We start from the raw sequence: 9,832 nt of genomic DNA, 5'->3' as shown, positions 1-9,832 counted from the left end.
ACTTGGTGGATTTGCGGCGCCCCATGGCACCTGCGTCAGGCCATATTCACAAGATCGCACACCGATTCCTATGCTGAGGAGATACCTCAGGAAGCCGCATGTGTTACTCACGTGTTTCTACAGCGGGATTCAAGCAGCACTGGGCCAAAGTCTCCCTTTGGAGATGACGCAGAAGGAACAGCAGAACCCTTTGTGGCGTTCGGGGAATTGCTGCTACCCATCCTAGCTGGGTTCAATGCCAACTTAGCCCTCCGCCATCCTGCTTATGTTCACACTGAAAGAACTGATGTGGGAATTAGTGTATCACAATGCAAGGGAGCAAACCCAAAGCCATGGGAAGAGGTTTGTGTTGTATCTGCTCATGGATGTGCACAAGAGCAAATGTCCCCTTGGGGTCCCTTCACATGGTACGCTTTAGCCCCATAATGGACAGGTTTGCATGTCGTGCTAACCTACACTGGGAATGAGACACAGCCCCGAACAAGCTACCACATGCGCAACAGCAGGTGCGCAGGAGGATGGGAAGCAGACTCTGCTTGACCCGTTTTTCACTTCGCAGGACAATCTGCACTACGGGTCCCACCCCCCTAGCTAAGTCTACTTCCAGGTTTGGGGGTGGGCTAGAGGAAACCTTTGTGGGGACTCTAAGGTATATCTATTTTTATGTTAATTGTGTTTGGACTTAACACTTCAATTAAGACAATTTCGTAAAATGAGTTGCGTGGAATGGAGAGTTGCAGGACTGAACTGGCAGGAAAATAAGATCTCAGGAGAGCCCCTACCCAGCCACCAGGTCTCCCCATCAAATGCCCTTCCCTGCTGGACTGTTACCAGGTAGACGGCCAGGCATTGGTCCCTCTGGGCTTCCACCGGGATTTGCAGGGCAGTGCCTTCCCTTTCGCTCCGGATTTCTCTGGCACTTCCTACACAGACAGGATGAGAGACGCACGGCTTCTGGCAAGAAATCCAGACTGAAGCAAATGGACATGATTCACAGGGAGCACAACGAGGCCAGTGGGCCATGCATTCAATGTGGCTGCGTTTCTGTTTGAGAAAGCAAGCTTCTCTTCAACAATGCTGCGTTTGGTTTTACATTCAGCAGAAACAGAGGCCAAGGAAGATGGGACACCTCGGATTCAAGTCTAGTGGAGGGGATCTCTTCTTATTTTGAGGTCTAACCCTGTAGCCATGGAGACTGACAATTGCTGCTCAGCCACTAGCCTCATCTTCTGAGACATGGCAGCCCAGTTTTATTAAAAATGTTCACACACACACACAGAGTGTTTATCTGCCTGGCAATCAGCACAGCTGCTAGCCCTCTTGGGACCTCCACAAGCTCCTTCTTCACTGGAAAGTGCCGACTGGCTTGCCCAAGTTATTGGGCGGCTGCCCGGTCATGTGCAACACCAAGATATTCCAGCAGTAATATTTTAATTGAAACATTGTGCTGGGAGAAGGAGAGGCCACATACTGTGTCAATGGGGAGCGAGCCACATCCCCTGGAAATGGGGCAGAGCCAGCCAAGCCCTGAAGGGCACGAGGACTTCTGAGTCTCGGGGCTTTTTCGACTGCCCCACAGAGTCCCGTGGAGCTTTGCGACCTTCGTGCAGGTGCTGGAAGTAGCAGAAGCAGCAGCTGCAGGGTCCGCCTGGGCTGGCTCATGCCCCCCAGCATGGCCACCACAGGCATTTCTTTCGTTCAGTTGCACGCCTCTCTTTCTTCTCTCAATCTTATCCCCACAACAGCAGTCCAGGGAGGTAGGCTGAGCTGGGGTCTGTGGCCGGTCCAAAGAAATGCCGCTGGCTCTATGGCGAGAGGGCCGCACCAGCTCTCCCACGCCACAGCCCTGCGCTCTTGAGGACGCCACAACGGTCCTTTTGTGCTGTGCTGGTGTGCACTGGCTGGCACCAGATGGACCTAAGAGTGCACGTGCAGTGCAGCCTCCACCCCAGAATGCAGCTGACCATTTGGGGCACGGAGCGGAGACCAGGGACTGCAGGAGGGCTGGGGGCCAGACGGCAGCAGCCAGGGAGAATAAGCCACTTCCTTGCTAAGCCCCCTCTAAACCCCAGCTGCAGTTGGAGACGTGAGGAGGGAGGAGAGAAGGCGGGGGCCTTTACGTCTCCCCCCTGGGACAGGACGGATCAGGAGGAGCCAAGACTCCCAGGCTCTTTGGGCTCCTGGCTGGAGCCAAGGCATCTCAGAAAGGTTTGCCATTTCCCTGCCTTGGTCATGGTGGACATTTGGTCAGACCCACACAAAGCCCCAAATATGGACAGAAGGGCACACTTAAGATACACCAAGTTAAGTTTTCCTGAAGAGTCCCTTGTTGAAATGGAGGGCATCCTTGGTATTGGCTGTTCCTTAAATGCAAACACTGACTTCTGTGTTTCTAAAGGGTGATCAGATCGCTGGGCTCATGTGACACGGAGCGCATGAGAGAAAGGGTGTGAGAGAGCAGCTCGTCGTGTCGTTTCATTCTTGAAGCATTGCTTTTGCGGGGGGGCAGGATCGTGCTGCACTTCTGGGAACTATAGACACATAACACGTAATTGTTTTAACACAAATCATTTTAGAGCATCGGCCATTCAGTTGGTCCGGAAGGATACAGCCAGAACACCCACTGGGTCCAGTTAACAGAACCAAGTGGCTACCATGTCATTCCCATTTCATGAGCTGCTGGACCGCTTCTGGGCAAAGAATGGTTATGCCCTGAGAAACTGAATGACTTGGGATGGAGGTATCAGGAGGGCCGTCTCTGCCCAAATGAGCCACACAGGGCTTCCTTTAGCGCAGTCCTGCAGAGCAGGCATTTGCAGCCGCCTTCCCAAACTCCAGCCCTCTCCCTGAGGGTCCCTCCTTGGACTGCCTTCTGCTAGCCGGCAGAGTGTCATCATCAGACTCATTAACTCCGTGTTAGGGCTACTGAAAATGGTGCAATTATTTAACCGTTTGTATGTGTTCATATGTGGAATGTTATTCCGCATTTCACTTTGTGTCACACTGCTAGGTGCTCTGCCAGCCGTTGGATGGAAAAGCAGGCTCCAGATTTAACAAAGTTGGCAAGGTTTAAACCCACTCTGCCCCTTTCCCTGCCTCCTGGATAGACGACTTCCTTAAGTGAAGGCTTTGTTCTCCACAGGGCTTGGTAGCCAAGACCTTGGCGTTTAACGTACACTGTCCAGCTTCCATGGCCTATTTGGCAGCAACTCAAGACGGGGCCTTCTCGGTGGCTGCTCCCAGGGTTTGGGCATGAAATACAGAGCTGGCCCCATCTGTGGCGAATGTTTGCCAGCAAGCAAAGACCTTTTTAAAATTTATTTAGACTGACCTTTGGCCCATAAGCTGAATTGTAAATAATTTTTTACTGACTGTTTTTATGGATTTTTCTGATATTTAACCTGCTTTGTATCCATATCTTCTACTATCTATTCTATTGTTGTTTTACTCAACTTGTATTTTGGCATTAGCTGCCATGAACACCAATTAATGGGAAAACAGGCTACAAATTTAACAAAGGCAATCATATGACTAGTCGTGGAGAAAGCTGAAACTGGTTTTGGAGATCTCATCTTTTCTGCCTTCCATTGCCCTACTAAAATGCAGCGTGTTTGCGCCTCCATCGTGCCAACCTGGACTTGAAGGAATTCTGTCTTCCTAGTGGACCAACCGTGCATCTCAGAGTGGGAAGCCCTCCCACAGAGAGGCTCGCTGCCACCAGCAGCCGGAAAACTCACAGCACTGCTTCACAGTGCGATATGAGCACAGTGGGGTTTCTGCTCCAAGGAGCGTACAGGCTGTGGCTCCATCAGGCCAGAATGGAGCAGAATCGAGAGAGGCGAGAAGGGAGAGGCCATCTGGTTCCTTCCTCAGAGAAGCTGGGCGAAGAACAAGCCTGGAGCTCGGCAGATGCAGCAACGCACCTGCTGCCCAGGAGAATAAGGACAACGAGCTCAGGAGAGCATGGGAAGGATGCGCTTTCCACAAAAGAGAAGAGCTACGTAATACCTGAAATTGGAAGCAGCTCCTCCACGAACTGACGGCCACAGAGCTCAGTGTGCACAGATGCAGTGGCCTGCGGGGAGGAGTTGGGCGGCAACTCCAGAGAGCCAGCCAAGGGTCTCTAGATCGCGGCCGGTGGTCATGGAGTGGGCTCCTCCGGCCTTGCACAGAACGGGGCAAGGGGTGGCTCTGGGAGAGCGTGGGGGCAGAGGGAAGGGTGAGCAATCATTAGCAAAGGGCTGCACACTCTCCTCCTGCCCCCACTTTTTCCTGACCACCAGTCATGAAGGCAGAATAGATGCTTCCTTGGGAAAGGCCATGAGGGGAGGCATTTATTGGGAAACTACACAGAATGGTGATTTCCACATTTCTGTGCCATGCCCCCACGAAATACTGGCAATCTGATTTTCGAAAGTTTCATCTTTACCCTCACCTTAGTTACATGGATGGTAATAGAGTTCTACTATTATGCTCCTTTTCTTCTTTTTCCATTTTTCCAGATACACTGATGGGATTTGTGGTCTTGTCTTCCTATAGTTCTTCGCAGAGATATGTCCCTTTAAAATAAAGAGCAATTCCTCCTCCTCCTCTGTTAGTTCTTTTCTTTTTGAACAGGTTATATCCTGCAGTTTTTGAATTCCATTCCACCAAGTAGAATTCCACCAAGTTTCAGTTATGCCCAGCAAGTCATATTTGCTCTCGTGTACTAAAAGTTGAGGTTCCTGTTGTTTGTTTTCCATACTTTGGGCATTGCTAGATAGACATCTAAGGCCACATGAATAATTCCCTGGCTTCTCTCCGACATTTCTGGGAGCCTAGTGTTCGATCCAGCTGGAGTTTCTTTCATTGTTGCAATACATAATCCCATCAGTTGATGTTGCACCCTGATAGAAACAGAGCAAGTCAGAAGAGACCTCCCAGGCCATCTAGACTGACCCCAGCTCCAGCCAGCTCCATTCATGACATGCCTCCCATGTGCATGTCCAGCCTATCCTTGAACACCCGCACTGATGGGGCTTCAGCCACCTACCGTGGACGCCTATCACATGCCCTAGGGGTCCTAGCCATCAGGAAGAACTCCATGGCATCCAAATTGAACCTTGGTTCCCTTTTTTCTCCATTTTTCTCCATCTTCTCTCAACCCCCTCATGTACCTATATGTCAACAGATCCCCTCTGAGCCTCCTCTTCTCCAGGCTGAAGAGACCCAGTTCCCTCAGTCTCACCTCATACGGCATCCCCTGCAAACTGGCCACCAACCTTGTGGCCCTACGCTGCACTGGCTCCAACCTGGCTATATCCTTCCTGTTACGAGGGGCCCAAAACTGAGCACAATACTCCAGTTGCGGGGGCACCAGAGTCATATAGAGTGGCAGTAACACCTCTCTCGATCTGGAAGCCACACTTCTGGCTGTGCAACCAAGGGTGGCGTTCGCCCTCTTGGCCACCACCTCACACTGCTGACTCATGTTTAGCCTGCAGTTGACCAGCACCCCAAGATCCGTTTCACAAGTGCTGTGTAATTCCCCATGTCTCTTCTACTACCCTTTTTGAAAACTGGGACCACTGATGCCACCCTCCAGTCCTCTGGAACCTCACCCATTCTCCATGAGGCCTCAAAAATGGAGGGCAATGGGCATGAGAGGACACCCACCAACTCCTGAAGTACCTTCGGGTGTACTCGGTTAGGGCCCGGTGCCTTTGCAATGTCCAGTGCCCTGAGGAGCTCCTCGACTTCTGGGGGGGTGACTCTAATCTGTGCCCCTAAATCCCTAGCCTCATCCAGTCCCCCATGTAGATCTCCCCCATCCTGCTTTGGAGAGAACACAGAGGCAAAATAACCATTCCCTCACATAGGCCACTGAATCCCCTTCCTCCTCATTAAGTGGTCCCACTGCTGGTCCCCCCTTCCTCTTGCTATTTACATGCTGACAGAAGCCCTTTTTGTTGCTCCCGATATTCTTGGCAAGTTCAGCTCATAATCAGCCTTAGCCTTGCGAAGAATCCTTCTGCAACGGGCCTCCTCCTCCCGGTAGACCCTTTCATCTATCTGCCCCAGTGTGCATTTCCTACGGAGGTTCCTCTTACGACTAATCCCTCTTACCACCTGCTTTCGCATCCGTGGTGGTGCTCTCCCCACCTTGCTAACTAGCGGTATCATCAGACTTGTGCCTCCAAGACCTTCCACACGAGGTGGCTGAGGCCCCATTGGTGAGGGTGTTCAAGGATAGGCTGGAGATGCACATGGGAGGCATGTCCTGAGTGGAGCCGGCTGGAGCCGGGGTCAGACTAGATGGCCCAGGAGACCCCTTCTGATTTGCTCTGCTTCTATGTTTCTATGACCTCCCATTTGAGTGCCTTCCACACCTCCTGATGTGCATCTCCCTCCGCTTGTTGCCCTCCTCCGAACCCTTTCCAGTTTGTCTGCATCGTTCTTGAAGTGTGATGCCCAGAACGGGACAGAGCACTCCAGGTGAGGCCTCTCCAGTGCTGAGTCGAGGGGCACTGGTGCCTCACAGGACTTGGAAGTGATGCTTCTATTAATGCACCCTAAAACAGCATATCCCCTTTCTGCAGCCACATCACATTGTCGGCTCATGTTCAATTCTGATCCCCCCTGTGGTGGAAAGAAAAACATGATCCAATGGGGCAAAGCTAAAGCAGTTGGGTCAGGAAGTACTTTCCAATGGTTAGGACCCCAGGATATGGAGGGGGCTTCCAGGGGAGGTGGCGGGGGCCCCGTTGGTGAGGGCATTCAGGGAAAGATTGGACACCCACATGCTGGACATTATATGCGTGGTGCTGGCTTGCACTGGGGATCAGACTCAATGGCCCCGGAGGCCCCTTCCAACTTGCTCCGCTTCTATGGTCCACAACACTCCCAGGATCCTTCCCACATGCAGTATTGCTGAGTCAAGTGTTCCCCATCTTGTGACAATGCACTGGGTTCCTCTTCCCAGCTACAGGTCGGGCAGCTGTGCTCATCGCGGCACATTGCTTGGCCTTCAGCCCAGCACGCCAACCCGTCACGATTGCCGTGGGTCTTCTCTCTGTCTTCCAGGGTACGAGCAGTTCCAGACAGCAATGCGGGTAGTTGGCAGGGATCAGCAACCTCCAGACCCTCTACAGCCTTTCCCTGAAATGGTGTCTACGGCTTTTTTTGATGAGAAAAGTGTGGTCTTTCCTGTGAATGAGGGATGAAGCCTCGTGCATCAGTACAAGTTTGCTGTGCCACTGCTCTGCCTTGTGCTTGTGTAACAGAACACATAAAAAGGCAGAGAAAGGAACCCCCCGAGGGGGAAAAGCAGTGGAAAGGAACTAACCTGAATCCCTCTGTGAATCTGGGTGCAGAAGCCTGGACGAAGTGCCTTAAAGGCATCGAAAGCCTCGTGTGGAGACTCTGTCCATGACAGCAAGAGGTTAAACCTCACTGCCCCGCCCATGTTGGCTTGAGCAGCATCCCCAGGTTCAGCACTGGAGGAGCAGCTCCCAACAGCTCCTCCCGAGTGGGATTTGGCTCGTGGGCTGAAGGAGGGTCCCTGGCCTTGGTATACAGCAAGCGGGGGGTGGGGGGGAGACATGTAAGTGGCCGCAATGCCCCTCTCCCTCTCGTCTTTGTGGCCACCTGGCACCCCAGTCGCTGAGACTGCTTGCTCCTGGTTGCATCTGGAGAGCAAAGAAAGGAGCCAGCTCAGTTCCTGAGGAGGCGTGTTCGAGGGCGAGTGCTTGGCGAGGAAGAGCCCCGAGTACGTCCCCCCGTGGGAGGCGGGGGAGCAGCTGGCGGAGGGATGCTGCCCCGAATGCTGATCGGCACCGCCTACCCTGCGTTCGTTGGGGTGATGTGACCGTTTTGACACGGTCCCCCCACCCCTTACTAGCGTTCTCGGTGGAGAAGCGATGCTCACGCCTGCTCTGCGGCTGGCGCGACGCTCTGCCATGGCAGGGGCGCGTGCAGGGCCCACGCAGGGCATTCCACGCGAGATCTCCCGCCGCTTGCCTTTGTGCCTCCCTGTCTCGGCCACTGCCGTCCCCTCCAGGCTGTTCCACCGGCGTGTCAGTCAGGGAAGGGGCCCTGCCCGCGGCAGCAACCGCGCTGGAGCTCGCGGCACCCAGTTCTCGCTCGCCACTTCGTGGAGGTGTGGTGCGCATCCAGAAGGGTGCAAAGGGCCCGGGGTTGCCATAGAGACTCCTTCGGGGTCCGAAGAAGGTAGGAGGGACAGCACCGGCCCCGCCAGTCCCAACCCTTGCAGGCCCCGGCCGGTGCCAAGAGGCCCCGAGAGGAGCGCAGCGCAGCGCCTCTTCCGCTCCGCGGGTCGCCCCGTCGCCCCGCGGGGCTGGGGAAAAAAGCGGGAGAAGGCGCTTCTCGGGGCCGCCCTGCGGGGCGCACAGACGCCGAAGAGGAGGGCACCTCTCCAGCCGCGGCTCAGCCGACTGCGGTCCAGCCGACGCCAGCTGATCTCCGGCTTGCGTCCCGGCGCACCACGACCCAGATCCTCCGCCAGCGGCCTCGGAGCATGTGCCGCGCGTCCCCGCGCCGCTCGCTCTCCCGCCGCTGAGTCAGGTCGCGGGGCGGTCTGCGGAGAGGCGCCCGGCCTGCGGGAGGGGCGTCCTCGGCCGGGGAGGGGGCGGCCGCTCGGCCTCCTCCGACCAAGCCGGGCGCGGAGACGCTCCGCGAGCAGGCGCAGCGCCCGCCCACCTTCGCGCCTTCCGCGGGGAGGGGGCAGCGGAGGCGCGCGTGAAAGGAGGGCTGGTGCCAAGGGGAGGGGGCGCGGCGAGAGGAGGGCCGGGCCGGGCCGGGCCGGGCCGGGCAGGAGCGGGGCGGGCTGAGGAGCAGGCAACGCGGATCGGGTTTCAGCGGAGCGGCCGCTCGCTCCTCGCTCGCAGCGCCGGGCCGTTCCGCCTCCCGACCAAGCCGACCCCTTGGCGGCGGGCGGCGCCCGAGCGGGCTGCCTCTGCGTCGCGCGAAGACGCCTCCACGGCAGCAGCGCCACTCGGGTGGCCAGGAGCGAGGATGGACGTAGGTGACCCGGCGCCAGACGCGCCGCCCCGCAGCGCCCCATCGAGCCTCCCGCCCGGCCCCGCGCCCCGAGGGCGGCGGATGGGGCAACCTGCCGGTCCGGTCCGGGCCGCGGGCGTTGGATGGGGCCTCCCCCCCTGGAGGGTCCCCTAGCCGGGGCCGCTTTGCTCCCGCCCAACAGCTGCCCGGCCCCGCGACGTCGCGGGAGCCAGAAGCGCCCCTGCCCGGTTTGTCCTCCGAAGACGCTGCGCGGGGGGAGGCTGCGTGCGCGTTGCTTGCAGGGGCTCCGCGAGGGGAAAGGGGCTCCCAGCTCAGGTTTCACGGGCCGGACCGGCTCCGCCTCGCCTGCTGCGCTCCCCCCGCGCTCGGCGCTGGCCAAATTGGAACCAGCTGCGGCACTTTGGCGACTGCACGCCTCCTGCTGGTGATGCCGCGGCCGCTGAGGTCACTCCTGTCCGCAGCCTCCCTCCGGCCGGCATCAGCCTCTTTCCCCGAAAGCGCGGGGCGCCGATCGGGGCCCCGGCTGCTCTCGCCTTGCCAGCTTGTGGGCTGGTGACGGAGCGGCTGGAGCAGGAGCCGTCTCCTCCTTCAGGCACGGGATGAGGGCGTGCGTCCTTCCAGCGAGGAAGGGGTGCCGCTCTCCGCTCCCCGGCTGGGTCGGTGCTTTCCTGCTCCAGGAGGAGATGCCCACCCCCCGGGAACCGGTCCCAGGAGCCTTGGCCGATTCCCAGGCGCGCAGGGACGGCGGATGCCTCGCATGCATGCTCGAGCCAGTCCCGCCCCCACCCGGGGGGCTGGGGGCATCTTCCCCTGG

Source organism: Varanus komodoensis, unplaced genomic scaffold (genome assembly GCF_004798865.1).
Source record: "Varanus komodoensis strain SLA01 unplaced genomic scaffold, ASM479886v1 scaffold192, whole genome shotgun sequence".
NCBI classification, from domain to species: Eukaryota; Metazoa; Chordata; class Lepidosauria; order Squamata; family Varanidae; genus Varanus; species Varanus komodoensis.
The sequence above is the reverse complement of the archived record's forward strand: the minus strand, read 5'-3'. Positions refer to the sequence as shown.